Source organism: Calliphora vicina, chromosome 2 (genome assembly GCF_958450345.1).
Source record: "Calliphora vicina chromosome 2, idCalVici1.1, whole genome shotgun sequence".
Lineage (NCBI taxonomy): Eukaryota > Metazoa > Arthropoda > Insecta > Diptera > Calliphoridae > Calliphora > Calliphora vicina.
In genome coordinates this window covers 90,486,130-90,508,023 of record NC_088781.1, presented here as the reverse complement: position 1 = coordinate 90,508,023, position 21,894 = coordinate 90,486,130, and the positions used below count along the sequence as shown (strand labels likewise).

The 21,894-nt window shown below is 36.9% G+C and overlaps 1 protein-coding gene across 1 annotated transcript in view; it reads left to right on the top strand.

The window, feature by feature from the left end:
• gus (gustavus) overlaps nucleotides 1-21,894 on the top strand; it is a 156,713-nt gene that overhangs the window by 10,621 nt on the left and 124,198 nt on the right. The gene's annotated exons all lie outside the window — the stretch shown is intronic.

Below are 21,894 nucleotides of genomic sequence, written 5' to 3'. Positions count from 1 at the left end.
TTTAAATTGATGCGATTTAATAGCACAAGAATTTTCTAAATGTACAAAAAAATTAATTTTATTTATTTAAAGTTAAATTTGTTACGAATTTTATAAAAAATGCAGCGAAAAAAGTTTAAATAGTGTAAACAAACGAAGTATTAGGCAAACTGACCGACCGTAGGGTGACAATTTGCAAACGAAGAAGAAGCGGATAATAAATATGTATAAAGTATATATATAAAAAGTACAACAAACACAATATTATATTTCTTCTTTATAATTGTTTACACTATTTTGCACTAAATTTGTAAATTAAATTACACAACAAATTTTAATTATTATTTTCACTGCCCGATTTATTTATTAAATTTATTTTTTATCACTTTAACAAATTTTTATTTTATTTTTATTCTGTCCGTCTGCGTAAACAAAAAGAACAGTCGATAAATTTCGCACTAAAGAAAAAGGGCACAAAACAAGTGTCAAAATTGTACTGTATAATAAACTGGTGTTGGTAATGCGATCAATCAAAGTAACACAAAGTAATAACAATATGTAATGTATTTATTTATTTGTATGTGTGTATATTAAACACAATTGATACAAAAATAAATTAACTTCACTTTATTTTTCTTCACACTTTTGGCACTTCTTTTTTAAAAAAAATGTATTTATTTACGCACCTTTTATTTATTTTTTCAAAAATTAAAAAATTGAAGAAGACGATTGTTTGTGGTGTCCAAAAAAATGGCGATCCTTTTAAGTAAAAGAAACAAATACAATTATTCCAAGTGCTCACAATGTTTTGCCAAGAAATCCGGTTCGAGTGGACCAAATGTTTGTGCGTGTAAAGAAAATAAAACAAGTAGAAGTTTTTGTCTTTTATATTTCAAATAAATTTAATTTATTTATATTACCTTGTGTAGAGTTTACAAAATTTTAGTGTGTCACACTGAAAGGGCAATCAACGATTAGATTTTAAAAAACTTAACATAAAAAGTGGCGAACAATGTTGCAAAAAGATACCGTTAACGGTTTTACTCGTTAGAATCTATAGAAATATCCCCACCCAAGGGTGTAAAATAGGGAGTATAATAGATCCTAACAAGTAATATGAATTCAAGTAAAATACACGTATAAAAAAAATCTAAATTAAACAACCAACATGTACTCATTTGTGCACATACAAATTGTTGGAACCTTCCATACATTAAAAAAATTTAATAACTAATATAGAGAAAATGGTCGTTATTTGAATAAAAATTGTTAATAAATCTTTTAATGCTTTACGCGCGGGTCCGGCGTTTATAAAATCATATATAGGGTTAAAGAGAATACTTTTAACTTTATCTGGGCCATGATACAACAATATAAGGTACACCCAGTAGAAAATAAATTCTCAATTATACAATTCTTGTAACGTCAAACAAAAGACAATATAAAAAAAATATGAAAAAAATCAAAATCAAAGTTTGACATTATAGGGCATAGGGTACAACTAGAGACGCAACTGAGAGTAAAATAATTACTCTTCACACGTACTTGTGATAAGTGAATTCAACATACTTGTGAGAGAATTATACACATAAAAATACTTGAAATTTTAACTTCGATATTCCAATTAAATAGAGACCGAACCACTTTATTACACTTCTACACAATATTTCGCATTTTTTTAAATACATTTCAGGACACTTTTTTGCCGAAACACGTTAATGTTTCACAGTAAAATTATTTCTTCCACAGGATAAGTGTTATTATCTACAAAGTCAAAAGATGAATCCGAAAAATACAAAGAAGATTACGTATTGATGTCGGGACTTTGAACTGGTCACTATTTCGGTAGGAAATTTTGCTCGCTAATCCATTTTTCACGGTTTTAGATAAATGCTTTAATTCACCCGTCCCGCTGGAAAATGACATCTTCGACAGCATTAGCGCTCTTATCCACCAAATCGGGATAGTGACCCTATAAATTCGGTATAATGAGTCTTCAAATTACGCAGATAGTCAACTCGTTATTTCGCAGATTGTTTCAAAATTGTTAAGACAGTAAGGAAACAAACACTGTAACGGCCAGTGTTGCCAATTCATGGTGAGCAAAAAGGGCTAAATACTTAGAAAAAAGGCTAAAAAAGGGCTAAAAAGTGGCTAAAAGAGGGCTAACATTTTTAATTAAAAAAATACATACATTTGACACAAAAAACAACTTAGAATGTTACATTTGGCTATGCCGAATAGACAAACAAAAATGTATGAATATAACACACGTTCAAATGCGAAAATAAGAATATTTATTCCTGTATGTTGATCCTTAACTTTCAAATAACGTAATATGGGGCCACACGTATATCATATGCCGATGTTTTTATCACCTCGTATTTATCACCTGGCCTGCAAAATGCTCCTAGGAAATTTTTTTTATATGAAAGAAAAATTATGTATAAAGTAATCCTTTGTGATAACTTCGATGGAGAATATTTTGATAAGTGCATATATGGCAAATATGCCTCTCATGTAATGTAGAAAAAAATATATTCTAAAAATTATACACGTCGCCGGACAGAATTGATTTTCATTGGCAAAAACATATATTTTGCCATTAGTTAGTAAACATATCAAAACTAAGGTAGCCAAAATATGTAAACATAAATATTTAATTTAAATTTGGATAAAAGTTAATTTTTTATATTTGATCAGATATGTATAAATGATCATAGCTAAGTTATTATCGATAATGAACTGAATTTTTCTTTCTAAATTGGTTGAATTGTATTCTTTGAAAACGGTATACTACATGGCATGTGTTATAAAATTTTTGTTAAAGTACTATATTTACATCAAATTTTAATTTTAGAGGAACCTAACCTTGAAGAGGATCAAAAAATACATCGCCCAGATAAAGTTAAAAGTATTCTCTTTAACCCTATATATGATTTTATAAACACCCGGACCCGCGCGTAAAACAATAACATATTTATTAACAATTTTTATTCAAATAACGTCCATTTTCTCTATATTAGGTATGGCATTTTTGTAATGTATGGAAGGTTCAAACAATTAAATTGTTTACTGGTTCAACATTTTTAGTTAATTTTTGTCATAATATCCCTGCCAATTTTTTTGAACGGGATGGTGACTCAATGCACAAGTCAAAAATCGTAAAGAATGGTGTTCCTAGAAAAATTTCTTAATGCAGTTACCAGCTTTAAGTCTTGAGCTCAATCCTATTGAGAATTTTTGGTGATTCGTGAAATGGCGGTTGGAACAATACCGATTAACTTATACCAATTTGTACGAGCTTTAGCATCAGATTGAACACGAGAGAGAATTCCAAATGAAGTAAATGAAAAATTGATAGAAAATATGTAATGCTATGTAATATAATTATTTTGGCCTTTTTAGGCTTTGTATTACAAATAAATGAAATAAAAATTAAAATTAAATTAAATATGCCAAATTATGTAAACATTTTTTTACGTAATAACGGATTTTGGAAAAAAATATTAAAAAATGCAATTCTTCCCTAAAGTATTTGTGGGGTGCAAAATTGAGTACATGCGAGTTATTTTAGTTTTGTCTGTTTTTTATTTAGAACTCGATGCTTTTTGTTTTGAATTGTAATTCATTTTCTTACATATTAAACATAAAATAAATGATAGAAACAATTTTTGGATTTGTTTTATTAGTTTTATTTTTATTCCATAAGAAGTGCACAAAGTACCAACATGTACTCATTTGTGCACATACAAATTGTTGGAACCTTCCATACATTAAAAAATTTAATAACTAATATAGAGAAAATGGTCGTTATTTGAATAAAAATTGTTAATAAATCTTTTAATGCTTTACGTGCGGGTCCGGCGTTTATAAAATCATATATAGGGTTAAAGAGAATACTTTTAACTTTATCTGGGCCATGATACAACAATATAAGGTACACCCAGTAGAAAATAAATTCTCAATTATACAATTCTTGTAACGTCAAACAAAAGACAATATAAAAAAAATATGAAAAAAATCAAAATCAAAGTTTGACATTATAGGGCATAGGGTACAACTAGAGACGCAACTGAGAGTAAGCTGAGAGTAAAATAATTACTCTTCACACGTACTTGTGATATGTGAATTCAACATACTTGTGAGAGAATTATACACATAAAAATACTTGAAATTATAACTTCGATATTCCAATTAAATAGAGACCGAACCACTTTATTACACTTCTACACAATATTTCGCATTTTTTTTAAATACATTTCAGGACACTTTTTTGCCGAAACACGTTAATTTTGCTCAAACGAAAAAAAATATTTTTTATTAATTTTTGACACTTAATTTTATTTGTGGTGGAATTTAATTTATAGAACAGAGTTTAAATTTTTGGCATTGGAAATAGAAGAAAATTTAAATAGATTAAAATTTAAACATTTTTATACAACTCTGTATGTCTGGTGAAAATTAAAAAGGCACCAATACAATATCGAAACTATGTACTAATACATTCTCATGACTTAGGTTTTTGACAACAGACTTAGGTTTTCTCCCTCTCAGTAACGCTTCTATGGATACATTATTCTATGTTATAGGGCTAAATATTGAAAACTCTCCCTAGTGATTCTACCTTCTACAATTATTGTATCATGATCTGGGCGATGTATTTTTTGATCCGTAAAGGTTAAATTCCTTTAAAATTAAAATTTGACGAAAATATAGTACTTTAACAAATATTTTATAACACATGCCATGTAGTATACCGTTTTCAAAGACTACAATCCAACCAATTTAGAAAGAAAAATTCAGTTCATTATCGATAATAATTCAGCTATGATCATTTTTATCTGATAGGTTAGGTTAGGTTTTCCAGGCAGCCACGAAATAAGGAAGAGAGAAAGAGCAGCTCACATGGGTCCATCAATGGTCCTTTTGTGTTACCTGAAAGTAGAAGAAAGAAGAAGAAAGAGGGACAGATATAAGTGAAAAAGGGAGAAGAAGAAGTTAAGGAGGAGATGTAAGAAGAAAAAGAGAGGGAGGAGATCTTGGAGAATTTACGTGCCAATGAGTCGGCGATCATTGGGTCACTCTAAAGTGATCCCCGTGTCTGGTCTTTTCAACCAATTACTTCTACCTATAAAGGCACTAATGCCCTCAAGCCTCATATTCGAGAGCTCAGAGAGACTATCAAGGGAACGATGCCCCAGAAACCTTAGGCGTAGATCTCCTAATGCCGGACAATGACAAAGAAGATGAAAAATAGTTTCATCCTCCTCCTCATTTTGACAACTTCTGCAGAAGTCGTGGTACGGCAAACCAAGTCTCCTAGCGTGGTTACCAAAGGTGCAGTGTCCAGTTATGACCGCCACTACACCACTCAATTGTGAGCGTGTAAAGCCAAGAAGATGAATTGTCCGTCCCCGATTTAGTCGGGGCCATATCGTCCTGGTCATAGTGCATGTGGGTTCACAGTCCCATCTTGCCTGAGCGAGCTCATAGTAGAAGTTACTAATTTGTAGCTTGCATTTGGATAACGGAATCCCACATAGGAAATCTATGTCTCCGTCAGGTAACATGGCGCCTTTTCTCGCCAGATCATCGGCAACACAGTTGCCCGTAATAGTAATATCCCCGTGTCCCCGTACCCACTTGAGTACGACTATTGAATGTCTCGCCATCCTGTTTAAGGATGCCCGGCATTCCTGGACTAAGTTAGATGTTGTGTATACACCTGTCAGGGATTTTATAGCTGCCTGACTGTCAGTATATATACAAATATCCCTGTCAGATATCTTGTTATAACTAAGCCAGTTAGCCGCCCTTTTGATGGCCGATAATTCAGCCTGAATAATGCTACATTCATTCGGAAGTCTGAAAGATAACCTAATATCGAGTTCCCGAATATAGACACCTACGCCAACTCGATCTCCCTTCACAGAACCGTCCGTATAGACTGAGAGACCCGTTGTGTCATGTAAGGGCCCGTTCATTGCTTCCGTACCACACGGAATTGAGAAATCGAAATTCCTCGCTATGAAGGGCCTAGAAATGCAGTAATCGATATTCTCCGGAAGAGTCTGAATACTACCTATTATGCTGGCGTGACCATATGGAGCGTGTTTCCACGCACCAATCGCGTTTAGCCTAAAGGCAGAAGTAAATGCCATTTTTCTTGCCATAAGATCCACAGGGATCCAGTTCAATATAGTAAAGAGCGACTTTGTTGCGGTCGTTCTTAAAGCTCCTGTTATCAGGATTGCCATTCTCCTTAACACTCTCTCGAATAGCATACACGTCGAGCCACTGTCTAGTGCCTTCCACCAGACAGAAACTCCATAAAATAGTGTCGGCTTAATGACCGCATCACATAGCCAGTTGACAAACTGGGGTCTAATACCCCATTGCGTACCTATCGCCCTCTTACAGACATACATAGCCGTCAAGGCTTTTGACGTCCTTGAAAGGGTATTGGGTTTCCAGGATAGTTTACTATCCAGAATAACTCCTAAGTATTTTGCACTGTCCGATGTCCGATCCGATGTTAGTTCAACACCATTTAATCGGGGAAGCGAGAAATGAGGAATCTTGTACCTCCTTGTGAACAGTACAAGTTCAGTTTTGCCTGGGTTTACACTCAGTCCACTGTCCGTACTCCACCGACTCAGTATACTGAGTGCATGTTCCAGGCGTTGTGATATCGTGTCCAAGTGGATCCCAGAGACTGCCACCGCGACGTCATCCGCGTAGGCGACAGTTTTATAACCTAGGAGATCCAATTTCCTGAGCAGACAATTTATGGCCAAATTCCACAGAAGTGGTGATAAGACACCTCCCTGAGGTGTACCCCTAGTGGCCATTCTCGTGATCACTGCCGTTCCCTTTTCGGAGCGAATGATCCTGTATCGTAGAAGGTTTGTGATGAACCTTACAGTTGATTGGTCTAAACCAAGATCCTGTAGAGCTGAAACGATAGTTGCAGATTCTACGTTATTGAAGGCTCCTTCTATATCCAGAAAGGCCACTAACGAGAAATTACCAAATTCAAGGGATTTCTCAATATATCCCACTAAGGAGTGAAGTGCTGTCTCAACGGATTTGCCTTTCATGTAGGCGTGTTGAGAGGGAGATACTGATCCTTGTTTCAAAGACAATCGTATGTGGATGTCGATGATTCTTTCAAGGGTTTTCAGCAAGAATGATGATAGACTTATCGGTCTGAAATCTTTTGCTTTGGTGTGTGACGCTTTCCCCCCTTTCGGAATGAATGTCACAGTGCATTCGGTCCACCGTTTTGGTATGTAGGACCATGCAAGACAGGCATGATAGATAGTTATCAGCCAAGGAGTGACTAGATCTATATTATTCTGTAGATCAGCGGGTATTATACCATCTGGGCCCGGAGACTTGTAAGAGTCAAAACTCCGTATGGCCCATTTTATCAAATGTTCGTCAAGTATAATTGACGAAGTTAATTCGGTTGGGATGCACTAGCAATATCTGGAGGCAAGTTCCCCGGAAAATGAGTGTCCATGAGTACTTCTAGTGTCTCACGTCCATCAGTAGTCCACCTACCATCCTGTTTCTGAATATAACCTTGAACAGTTGGTGTTTTCGATAAGATCTTGCGCAGACGATTTGTCTCAGAGGAACTTTCGACGCCGCTGCAGAAATTCCTCCAGGACTTACGTTTCGCGCTCCTGACCATATTCTTAAATTTGTTCAACATAGACTTATACATTGACCAGTTGCCTGATCTTTTCGCCTCGTTGAATAGTTTACGACAATTACGCCTAGTGTTCGCTATGTCTAAAGACCACCATGGAGGTCTTACCTTTCCTCTGCGAGCAGAGGGAGTGCATGTACGTCTTGTGGCCTCACTGAGAGAAAGTGTGAGCTTTTCCACAGCGCTTTCAATGTCCCTAGTGTCACCTATAAGAGGGGGTGAGGGAAGTAAACCATCAAGGATCCGCCTGTGATCATCCCAATTGGTTTTCCTCCTGTTTAGAAAAGGCTTTTCCTTCTCAACTTCCAATTCTATTAAGAATGTCAGATACCTGTGATCAGACAGAGAGCAATCATCTGAAACCTTCCAATTCCTTATGAGTTGCGAGTGGCTTGCACTGACAAGCGTAATGTCCAGAACTTCTTGCCTATTTGCTACCACAAAAGTAGGTTCTGAACCTCGATTGACAACTACCAGATTAAAGTCTAATATGAAGTCTAGAATGTACTCACCTCGTTCGTTTATATCTGAGCTACCCCAGATTGTGTGGTGAGCATTTGCATCAGCTCCGATAATTACCGGAGTTCTGGCCCTATTTGCGGCACGCATCATATTAGATACCAGGTTATTCGGTGGTGGTTCAACCTGGTCGTGCGCCATATAGCTCGAGAGCAGCCACACCTTACCTGCACCTGTCTCCCAAGCAGCAGCTACTGTATCTTCATCGCTGTAATCAGGAAGAATGAAGATATTAAGATAGTTCTTAACCAAAATGCAAGATCTTATTTTACCTGTGCGTCTTATGTACAAAAGTTTGTACTTTTTGGCGTTGAGTCCACGAATTTCGCCATTGTGTATCCACGGCTCCTGGACCAACGCAATGTCCTCCCCATATCTAGCAATGTGGAGGAGCAGGGCAGCCGAAGCTGCCTTAGAGTGGTGAAGGTTCACTTGGATCGCCTTCACCATGGTCTGGATCATATATGACCGTAACGTCGATGTCTTCTGGGTCTGATTCCAGAAGAACATCTTCATCCTCCACATCACCCAGAGCGCAGAATAGGTCCCCAACCATACTGGAGTGTGATTGGGTCTCCATTTTGTCCTCAGAGCTTGCGGGGTTTTATCTGATCAAATATAAAAAACTTTTTTCCAACTTTAAATTAAATATTTATGTTTACATATTTTGGCTACCTTAGTTTTCATATGTTTACTAACTAATGGCAGAATTTATGTTTTTGCCAATGAAAATCAAGTCTGTCCGGCGAAGTGTATAATTTTTAGAATATTTTTTTTCTGCATTACATGAGAGGCATATTTGCCATATATTCACTTATCAAAATATTCTACATCGAAATTATCACAAAGGATTACTTTATACATAATTTGTCTTTCATATAAAAAAATTTTCCTAGGAGCATTTTGCAGGCCAGGTGATAAATACTAGGCTTTAAAATCATCGACATATGATATACGTGTGGCCCCATATTACATATTATTTTAAACTTAAGGATCCACATGCAGGAATAAATATTCTTATTTTCTTGCATTTGAACATACATTTTGTTTGTCTATTAGGCATAGCCAAATGTAACATTGGGTGTGTTCGTAAATTCAGTAGCAAATTAAAAGTTTAGCGTTCGAAAAAGCATATTTGCGATTATTGCTTTACGTCAAACGTTTTTTAATGCAAATTGTTGGCAGTGATGCCGCAAATTTGTGCAACCAATGCATCATTAATTTATATGTTGCAAAAGTTTGCAGGTCGTGGCTTCAGTGATGCACAAATTTACTGCATTTACGAACACACCCATTCTAAAGCTGGGTTTCCGCATAAACCGTAATCGGCGCCGATAACGAAAACTGAAAATCGTTGATGTTCGTCACCGTCTCGTTTCTGAATTGTTTTCATTTCATTTGGGTGCGTTGCGGCATAAAATAGAAACGAAATTATTTTTTAAGTTGTCAATTGGAAATTAAATAGAATTTCATTATTATTGACAAAATCTATTATTTTTTCCTCTTCCAATAAAGAAAATTTATTCTTAATTAAAAATTTTAGCCCTTTTTTAGCCTATTTATTCTAAGTATTTAGCCCTTTTTGTTCACCAAGAATTGGCAACACTGGGTATTGCTGATGGGTTTATACCAGAGAACCAAGCCGATCGGCTGAAAATCGGATCCACATGCAGGAATAAATATTCTTATTTTCTTGCATTTGAACATACATTTTGTTTGTCTGTTCGGCATAGCCAAATGTAACATTGGGTGTATTCGTAAATTCAGTAGCAAATTAAAAGTTTAGCGTTCGAAAAAGCATATTTGCGATTATTGCTTTACGTCAAACGTTTTTTAATGCAAATTGTTGGCAGTGATGCCGCAAATTTGTGCAACCAATGCATCATTAAGTTATATGTTGCAAAAGTTTGCAGGTCGTGGCTTCAGTGATGCACAAATTTACTGCATTTACGAACACACCCATTCTAAAGCTGGGTTTCCGCATAAACCGTAATCGGCGCCGATATCGAAAACTGAAAATCGTTGATGTTCGTCACCGTCTCGTTTCTGAATTGTTTTCATTTCATTTGGGTGCGTTGCGGCATAAAATAGAAACGAAATTATTTTTTAAGTTGTCAATTGGAAATTAAATAGAATTTCATTATTATTGACAAAATCTATTATTTTTTCCTCTTCCAATAAAGAAAATTTATTCTTAATTAAAAATGTTAGCCCTTTTTTATCCTATTTATTCTAAGTATTTAGCCCTTTTTGTTCACCAAGAATTGGCAACACTGGGTATTGCTGATGGGTTTATACCAGAGAACCAAGCCGATCGGCTGAAAATCGGCGGCTAGCCGCCTCTGGTAAATTTTTCATTATCACGCCGCCGCCGACTTGAATCGTCTTAAAAGCTGAGCCGATTATCATCTGCGCCGCTGAAACCAATTATGTGTTTTATTTTACACATCAATATTTTTTTAGAAATAACACATGGAAAAGTATGTATTATTTTTCCAGTGTTTTAGAAAAAAATTTAATAATATTTATTAATATTATCGGCTGTTTTTGTTATGTATCGGCTGCTTTTTTACATTTTATGGAGAAAAAAAAAATAATTGATTTGTGTTTCAGTAGATTAATCAAAGGCATGATGAGTTGGAAATTTATTTTGTTAGGATTTTATGTGGCAAAATTTTTAAAAATAATATAACATTTAAATGAAATATTTATATCACCTTCTACAAAAAGTTTTTTGTAGAATTTTGTATGAAAACATCATCAAATATTGACGACTAAGTTCTTTAAACATGGAAAAATTTTGACGACTAAGTTCTTTAAACATGGAAAAATTTTGCAGTAACACTTCGACGTTTCTCTATCAGAAACTGAAAATTTTCATTTCAAGAAATGTTTTTCGAAAAAGTTTAGAGATATTTTTAAAGTATTAAAAATTTATTAATGGTATCAAAAACATACATATTTATACCCTACACCACCATAGTGGGGAGGGTATTATGCGTTTGTGCAAATGTTTGTAACGCCCAAAAATATTAGTCTAACAACCACCTTAAAGTATACTGATCGATTAAACGATGTCCGTCTGGCTGGCTGTCCATGTAAACCTTGTGCACAAAGTACAGGTCGCAAGTTTCAATATTGTTACGTTTGAACCTTTTCAAAACTTTAAATAAATCGTTTAGTAGTTTGAAAATTGTAACAACTCTTTATTTATTTAAAACAGTAATGTTCACGCCATACAACAATTGTTTGAAAAATTTACACACATTTGTTATGCTCTTTTAAATACTTTTGTTCATTCATCGCTGAGCATGCGAAGAAAACACATATGGCGGACTATCGTCATTTTTTTCAGAAATTTATTAAGCATTGTTGTTGGTTGTTCTCGTTCGAAGCATAGCAAACACACGCGTTTCAATTACAATTGAACACAATAAAACAAAGTCAAAAATAAATACAAAATTTAAGTGAATTTCGGACTTACAATGTATATTTTTTCATTTCCTTAAAATTTAAATTACATTCATTTAATAAATTGGTTTTATTTGACAAAATTCCTAAATCTAAACTTTCTTCATTTTGTTATTATTTTAAGTGTTTGACATTATGTTTGCTGGGTAGCTCTCTCACCAATACATCTTAATTTTTATTTTTGAACATCACTGATTTAAAATGTACAACAACAGAATTAAAAAGTCACTCAATGATTTTTATACATGTTTATAAATTCGCAGAAATACAGACTCACTTTATAATGTACACGAATTCACTTGAAAAATACAGCACTCAGTTGATGTTTATTCGAAAAGCGTCTCTGATAAACTGACTAACGACTGCAACCGCTGTCACTATTTATAACACTGCCATCTGCACTCTAGATTGCTCTTTAACTGTCTAGAGCTTTCTAATACATACGCCATCTGTGGTGTACTTTCTACAATGTTCTTTATCTGAATATTCGAATTGGAATATACGGTCGCAGCAAACAGCGTTGCCATACTTACGATCAATGGTCAACTGATAGCTTTTATTCAATGTTAATAATGCCCACAGATATGTTACAGTTTGCTATTACAGCACTGCTATTTGAAAGCATTATGCTACTTTTAAATCAGCCGTTAAAATCGTTATATTTGAATTCAAGTACAATTTCGTGACAATATATTTCGATAAAATTTGGTACATATTATTTTTTTGGCCCCAGGACCGCATATTGAAACTGGCTGAAATCGGTCCATTATTTCACCTAGCCCCCATACAAATGTCCTCCCGAAATTGGACTTTATCGGTCATTAATGTTTAATTTATTCATGTATTTCCACAAATTCCGCTCCAAATAAGTTTTATATATACAAAATTCATGTCATTAAATTTTGTTACGATCGGTCCATAATTAGTCATAGCTCCCATATAGACCCGCTTCCGAAAATCACTTTAACGTGCATAAATCGCTTAAAAATTTTGGTATACATACAAAATTCAACATAACTAACTTTGATATAGACATACACTGAATCAATTAAGTCTCCGTACAGAAATACTTGTAATATAAACTAGCAATTTATGGTCACTTTTCAATACATATTTAAAATTTTTTTTGATTAATTTTATAAAAAATTTTATAAACTAGAAATCAACATAAAAAAATACAAACATTTTCATTAAAAACATAAAAATTTACATAAATTCAATAATTGTATTAAAAGTATAACCAAAAAAGTCTCCGTACAGTTGACCGTTTTAAGGCAAGGAACCCCAATATTAAAATTAATTGCATTTAATATGTGGTAGGTCCTCCTTTCTGAGCAATTGCAGCATTTAAATGGCAGTGCAAGGAAATCTATTTTATACCACTCTTCCATTATAACGGCTTTTAGCTGATCTTTACTCGATACAAGTGATTCCATAGATGCTCAATCGGGTTGAGATCAGGTGACTCTGCTGGGCGATTTAATTGCTTAAATAAGACATTCCTTTACTAATCCAGAGGTGTGTTTGGGATCGTTGTCTTATTGGAAGCAATACAAACGTCCCAACCATAATTTTTGCATCACTTTGTTTTATCTTTTAATATATTAAGGTATGCATATTTATCCATCGTCTTTTCAATAAAAATAAGATTTCCCACCCCAGATGAATGCAACTCCAACCAATTACGTTACCTCCTCCATGCTTTACGGTTAGCGTCAAATGCTTCGGATCCATTTCAGTATTTGGCTTTTTTCATACCATTTTTCTTCCATTAGAACCAAATATATTAAATTTACTTTCATCGCTAAAAAAAATTCGATTCAAAAAAAATCTTTGTCAATATGCTCAATAGCGTAATCCAATCTCTTTCTCATGTTTACTTTTCGAACAAGCGGCTTCTTACGGCTTACCCGACCATTTTATACATTTAGTTTAAGAGCGTTTCTTACAGTTTGGAGGGTTTACCGTTAATTCATCACTACTTTTCCAGTTTCCCGCAATTACACATGCGCTAATTTTTGGATTACCTTCTACAAATCGTACAATTCTTCTCCCTAAGTGGTGGTCTAGTTTTCTTGGACGGTGATTTCTTGGTTTATTTGCCATTGTTCCGGTTTTTTTGCACTGTTGAATAACGTTCTGAATGAAAGAGCATGGTCTTTTTACAATATCATTGATTTCAGTTAGACTTTTTCCTTTATTTTGTAGGCAAATAATAATTTTATTTCTATCCATTGAAATTTGCTTATTTTTGCATTCCCTGACAACAACAAAGCTGGTCCATTCTATTTAAATGCTGCAATTGCTCAGAAAAGAGGACCTACCATATATTAAATGCAATTAATTTTAATATTGGGGTTCGTTGCCTTAAAAAGGTCAACTGTACGGAGACTTTTTTGGTGATACTTTTTTGATGTTTTTGAAAAGAAAATTTTTTTGCTACTTTTACTTCGCGTATGGTATTATATGGTCGGGCTTGACCGACCATAGAAATGGAATTAATCGACAACGAATCATAAAGGTACTTTCACAATTTATACAGTTTTGTGACACTTAATTGCTCTTTTACTCTATTGCAAAGACAAGAACTATACATAATGAATACCGCTATTCTTTTTAAAACAATCACTCATTGAAGATCTTGCTAACGTTGTGAATCCGAATTTAATATTAAGTATTGTCATAAAAATACATTATCAATTTTAGCCGACATTTAAGCCGCCGCCTTTACATTCTTGTTTAAGCCGCCGACTAAAATATATCCCGCCGCCGCCGATCATTTTAATTCGGCTTGTTTGTCTGTTTTATACATCAGTAGTTCCCATCATTTTATTAAGGGCATTGTGAAAAAACTGGTGTAAACATTCGTGTACGTGTGATTTTTTTTCTCTTTCCAACTTGTGTCGTGTTATGCATGTTTTGGTAAATAAATTGCTAGTGTGCTAGTTTCCATCAGTCATTTCTTGTAGGGTGAGCGCCAAAAACCAAAGTCTGTTGTCAAAAACCTAATTCATGAGAACATATCGTCATGTATTTTGTTATTGTATCATATATACAGTAGAAGACAAAACCGTTCGCATAAATCCAGACAATTTTGTATTACAAAATAATTTTATTATTCACTATGGGCGTGTGTGAAACGGTAGCAAAGTATGAGGGGAAGTAAATTTTTGATAGATATGAGGTGAATAAAATTTCATTAGCTCATAGGGCTACACAAATTTTTGACAAACGAATAGAAATTTTTTTAAAATAAATAAAAAAAAATATACAGACTAAAATATGATAAGATATGTTGTGAATTTGTGTTATTTTATGTTTATTTAATTTGTAAATCCTAAATAAAATTCAAACATATTTAAACAGACTGGAAAACGTATAAATTCTTGGTATGTATTTTGAATTTTCTATACAGTTGTCAGATTTTATCAGAGTCAAAAGATATTTCAATTGGCACAGCAGAATTATAAAATTTGCTTACCATAGTACTTTGGTACCGTTTGGCACACGCTCTATGTATATGAAAAATATTAATTTTAAAAGAGTATAAATTATTTATTTATTAATGATGATACTATTTGTGTTATTATGTACTAGGGTATTCAATCGATTAACCGTTAATCGGTTAATTTGAAATTGCCGATTTTCAAATAACAAATAAACCGATTAATTTGTGTCGATTAACCGAAAATCCTTTTTTTACACTTAAAAAAATGCTTTTGTATTTATTTATCCGTTTCAATTTATTTATTAGTTTCATGTGGAGCCGCTTGGCTTCTATTTTTTTTATTTTAATATTTCTCAAAATATGTTAATTTTGTTCATAAATTTCTTGTTCTAGTGGCCTGAGACACGTTAATGGCCTGGCGATTTTTTAATAACTTTAACATTTTTTCACCAATTTTTGTCTTTTATATCTTATTATAACGACAATTACGTACACATTTCCATTCTTTTAAATTAAATTGTAAAAGTCGTTATTTAATGGCAAAATTTTTACAAAAACTGAAAAAATTGCATATTTTCCCCTGTGGGTAGCCACTCTTCAAGCAGCTCACTTGGGTCCATTCAAAACTGATCCCATTGTGATACCCAAGGGGTAAACATCTTGGTATTAATTATACGTCCGTTGTTTCCAGGCTAAACCAACCAGATTCTCTGATGAAAGAGTAGATTCGTCTAAGACTTATCCTTGATAGCTCATCTAAGCATGATAGGAATGGCGTTCCGAAGATGCGTTCCTCAGATTTATCAGAGCCGGGCATTGACAGAATAGGTGTGACACCGTCTCATCCTCTTCTTCATTATGGCAGCTCCTACAGTAGTCATTATACCGTAGGCCCAATCTCCTAGCATGTGTCCCAATTATACAGTGTCCTGTAATGAAGGAGACAATTAGCCTTATTTGCTCACGACGAAATTCCATAAGTAGATTCGTCCTGCTGGCATCATATACGGGCCAAGTAGACCTCGTTGTAACACAGGAAGACTCATTGGTCCACCTGCTTTGTGCAGATTCATATAGTGTCCGCTGAACAGCCATCTTGCATATAGCAAGGGAAATACCAGAAAAGGGGTCGATCTCATCATCATCCATCATCGCCCCCATTTTGGCCAGTTCGTCAGCTATACAATTACCCTGATTACCATCGTGGCCAGGAACCCATATAAGCGTTATCCTAGAATGTCTCGCTATCTCATTAAGGGATACCCGGCATTCCTCGATTAACCTAGATGTCGTAAAGACACCCGCTATTCCTTTAACGGCAGCCTTGCTATCGGTAAATATACATATATCACCAGATATTTGATAAAACCTCAGCCAGTTGGATGCACGTTTAATGGCCGTAATTTCCGCCTGAAGAGCCGTACAGAAGTTAGGTAGCCTGAAATAGGATTTAATCCCATAGTTCTCAATAAAGAAACCACCACCGACCCTATTGCCCCTCTTTGAGCCATCAGTAAATACCCTTATGACATCATCAGGGGGTAAGAGTCCGCGCTGCCATGAATCCCTATTCGGGATCTTAATATGGAAATGCATATCGAAAAATGGTTTTGCGATGCAGTAATCGACATTACTATGTAAGTACCCATAGTAGTTCAGTATCTTAGAATGTCCATGATCTTTACCATACCACGAACATCCAGCATTTAGTCTCACAGCAGAGTTGAGAGCCATTTGTATCACCATCAAATCAACTGGTAACCAGTTCAGGATAGTAAAAAGTGCCTTAGAGGGGGTAGTCCTTATAGCGCCTGTAATCAGTATCGCAATAGTCCTGAGAACTCGTTCCACAGCCTTACGGTGAGTAGCATTATCCAAGGCGTGCCACCACACCAACACTCCATAGAACAAGATGGGTTTAACAACTGCTTTGAAGATCCAACTGATACCCTTCGGCATAATACCCCAGTTTGTACCAATTGCCTTCTTACAGGAGTAGATGGCTACATAAGCCTTGTTAATCCTGTTTTGAATATTCAAATTCCAGGACAATCTTTTATCTAGAATGATGCCAAGATACTTCGCATTATCTCTAATCTCAAGACTGATTCCATTCAGTCTAGGTGGTCTGAAGTCATCGATCTTATACCTCCTAGTGAAGAGAACCAGTTCCGTTTTTTGTGGGTTCACACTAAGTCCACTTGAAATACTCCACTCACTCAGTGTACTTAATGCTGATTCCATACAACTGGATATTGTATCCAGAAATTTACCAGATATAAAAACTGCAACATCGTCAGCATATGCGACTGTCTTGATCCTTCTGTTGTCCATCCTGATCAACAGGGAATTCATAGCCAAATTCCACAGAAGTGGTGATAAAACACTCCCCTGCGGGGTTCCACGATTGGCCACTTTTAAAACACTTACACCACCTAAAGTAGCACAAATGACTCTATAACCGAGTATCTTTTCGACTAGTCGGCGAACACATAGATCAATTCCCAGTTCATCCATCGCAGATAGGATGGCATCGGGCCTGACATTATTAAAAGCTCCTTCAATATCGAGAAAGGCAACAAGTGAATACTCCTTATGTATTAGCGACTCCTCAATGGAGCCAACTAGCGAATGTAGAGCTGTTTCCACAGATCTGCCTTTGGTGTAGGCATGTTGGGATTTAGAGATGAGTTCCGACGGAATGGTCATTCTCAGATATACGTCAATCACCCTTTCTAGGGTTTTCAGCAGGAAGGATGCAAGGCTAATTGGCCTATAATCCTTTGGTTTAGTGTGAGTCGCCTTACCACCTTTAGGAATGAAGACTACTCTGCATCTCGTCCACCATGTGGGGATATAGGTCCATCTAATACACGCTGTGTATATGCTAATGAGCCATGGTACAACTATTTCTTCGTTCTTTTGAAGATCAGCAGGAATAATGCCATCCGGCCCAGGAGATTTAAACGGGTCGAAGCTCTTGATTGCCCATTGGATTCTATCCCTGTTTATCGGAACAGAGTTATCACCCGGAGCAACAGAATCGGCAGCCCCATTCATAGTCTCATCATCGACTGGAAGGCAACCTGGAAAATGAGTATCTAATAGGACCTCAAGTGTTTCCTTACTATTCAGAGTCCATCTACCACAGGGTTTCTGGATATAGCTTGGTACAACCGGTGAAGTTGATAGAATTTTACGTAATCGGTTAGTCTCAGAGGATCCTTCCACGCCGCTACAGAAGTCCCTCCAGGCTTTCCTTTTCGCATTCCTCGTAAGGTTCTTAAAGTGGTTCACCATACAATGTGGTGCGAGTTAGCGTCAGCACAGATAACCAATGGTATCCTGGACTCATTCGCCTTTTTCACAGCACTACGGATATCATCGTTTGGTGGATGCTCCCCGTGGTCATGCGCCATGTAGCTGGATATCAGCCATAACAAACAGCCTTCATTAGTTTCCCATGAGACTGCTACTGTATCTTCATTACTGTAATCAGACAGAATGAAGATTTTCAAAGAGCTTTTAGCCAATATACAGGATCTAATTTTACCTGCGCCTTTAGCGAAGTAGAGCTTATAGCCCTTCAGACATAGTCCACAGATACGGTCCTGATGGACCCAAGGTTCCTAGACCATGACTAGCTCCTCCCCGTTCTGAGCAATTCGGAGGAGCAGTGCAGCTGATGCTGCTTTAGAGTGGTGAAGGTTTATCTGTGTCACCCTCACCATGCTCCATTTTTACAATAGTGACGTCGGCGTCCTCCTGGTCAGAATTCAGGAGGGCGTCCTCGTCCACCACCTCATCCATCCGTTCAAAGAATGTACCAACTAGTTCGGAGACTGAGTTGGTATCTTCAGTGTCGGCTGGATCAGTGGCGTCATTGCAATCCATGCCCTCTTCCGAGAGCATGGGCTTTACATCACCTGAGGATGTATCGCCTTTGTTGTCGCTACGATAGACACGCAGGATGATCGTACCAAATCCATAGTAGACCTTCCCTTGTGCCTTCCTTAGCGGCCTCAAAGAGTCCTTATTCAGGACAACGATCGCTTTCCTTGAAGAGCCCTCAGCGTCCGTAACCTTAACAACTTTCCAGTCTTGAGTTGGAAGCTGTGGGTTACAGCACTGAAGGATCTCCAAGATCTCCTCCGGGCTAGATGGCTCAGCTGGTATTTTAGCTATGGATCTAGGCTTTCGGGGTATCTCACTCACAGATACCACCTCAAGCCTAGACCCCGGCCAAACCTCACCCAGTGATGCGACGGCAGTCTTTAGTAGCAACGCTGAGCGTTCATCTACACAAGACATAAGTTTTACGTGACCCTGGTACCAACCAGCGTCATCGCATTGTGGAGGAGTGCCTGGGTTCTCTTTGAGAACTTTCCAAAACACCCCTACCAGTTTTTGCTTCACCATATCCCAATTCAATTAAGATATGGATCCGTCATTCGCACTCCGGTCGATAACCGCCCTGACAAGACTGTCTTTGACAATCTCGCCAAAGGATTTAGCTAACGACCTTTGTGCCGCTTTGGGACGTTTAGGTCCCGGTTGCTGGCTCTTGGTCGCTGTATCCTCCTCTGAACGTTGCCGTTTAGGCCCCGCTGGTAATTCAGCAGAAGGAGGAGCGGTCTTGAGACCAGCAATATAGGCTTTCGCCCAGGAAAGCAAAGCTTGTTGCTCCTTAGTGAGATCCTCGACTTTTTTCGAGCCAAGTGCCTCAACAAAGCGGTAAGCGGAACGCCTGGTGGTAGCAGCCCTTCTAGCAGGGTTTTTATGCCTGGGGTTAGTTTCAGAGCCGGGATTGGCCAGGAGTGATGCGTCTTCAGGACAGGAGGATTCCTTCACAAGACCATTTGTATCACCATCAAATCAACTGGTAACCAGTTCAGGATAGTAAAAAGTGCCTTAGAGGGGGTAGTCCTTATAGCGCCTGTAATCAGTATCGCAATAGTCCTGAGAACTCGTTCCACAGCCTTACGGTGAGTAGCATTATCCAAGGCGTGCCACCACACCAACACTCCATAGAACAAGATGGGTTTAACAACTGCTTTGAAGATCCAACTGATACCCTTCGGCATAATACCCCAGTTTGTACCAATTGCCTTCTTACAGGAGTAGATGGCTACATAAGCCTTGTTAATCCTGTTTTGAATATTCAAATTCCAGGACAATCTTTTATCTAGAATGATGCCAAGATACTTCGCATTATCTCTAATCTCAAGACTGATTCCATTCAGTCTAGGTGGTCTGAAGTCATCGATCTTATACCTCCTAGTGAAGAGAACCAGTTCCGTTTTTTGTGGGTTCACACTAAGTCCACTTGAAATACTCCACTCACTCAGTGTACTTAATGCTGATTCCATACAACTGGATATTGTATCCAGAAATTTACCAGATATAAAAACTGCAACATCGTCAGCATATGCGACTGTCTTAATCCTTCTGTTGTCCATCCTGATCAACAGGGAATTCATAGCCAAATTCCACAGAAGTGGTGATAAAACACCCCCCTGCGGGGTTCCACGATTGGCCACTTTTAAAACACTTACACCACCTAAAGTAGCACAAATGACTCAATAACCGAGTATCTTTTCGACTAGTCGGCGAACACATAGATCAATTCCCAGTTCATCCATCGCAGATAGGATGGCATCGGGCCTGACATTATTAAAAGCTCCTTCAATATCGAGAAAGGCAACAAGTGAATACTCCTTATGTATTAGCGACTCCTCAATGGAGCCAACTAGCGAATGTAGAGCTGTTTCCACAGATCTGCCTTTGGTGTAGGCATGTTGGGATTTAGAGATGAGTTCCGACGGAATGGTCATTCTCAGATATACGTCAATCACCCTTTCTAGGGTTTTCAGCAGGAAGGATGCAAGGCTAATTGGCCTATAATCCTTTGGTTTAGTGTGAGTCGCCTTACCACCTTTAGGAATGAAGACTACTCTGCATCTCGTCCACCATGTGGGGATATAGGTCCATCTAATACACCCTGTGTATATGCTAATGAGCCATGGTACAACTATTTCTTCGTTCTTTTGAAGATCAGCAGGAATAATGCCATCCGGCCCAGGAGATTTAAACGGGTCGAAGCTCTTGATTGCCCATTGGATTCTATCCCTGTTTATCGGAACAGAGTTATCACCCGGAGCAACAGAATCGGCAGCCCCATTCATAGTCTCATCATCGACTGGAAGGCAACCTGGAAAATGAGTATCTAATAGGACCTCAAGTGTTTCCTTACTATTCAGAGTCCATCTACCACAGGGTTTCTGGATATAGCTTGGTACAACCGGTGAAGTTGATAGAATTTTACGTAATCGGTTATCTCAGAGGATCCTTCAACGCCGCTACAGAAGTCCCTCCTATAAGTTACACTGATATTGAAATCAATATATAGATGATCAGAAAAAGAGCAGTCGTCGGAGACAGCCCAATTGTTAATCATACTGTGGTGCTCAGCACTCACAAGTGTTAAGTCTAGTACCTCACTTCTGTTTGAAACAAAGGTAGGTTCTGAACCTCTATTAACTACTTCCAAACTACTATTAAGTATGAAACTGAAAAGACTCTCACCTCTTGTGTTGGTGTCGCTGCTACCCCATACAATGTGGTGCGAGTTAGCGTCAGCACAGATAACCAATGGTATCCTGGACTCATTCGCCTTTTTCACAGCACTACGGATATCATCGTTTGGTGGATGCTCCCCGTGGTCATGCGCCATGTAGCTGGATATCAGCCATAACAA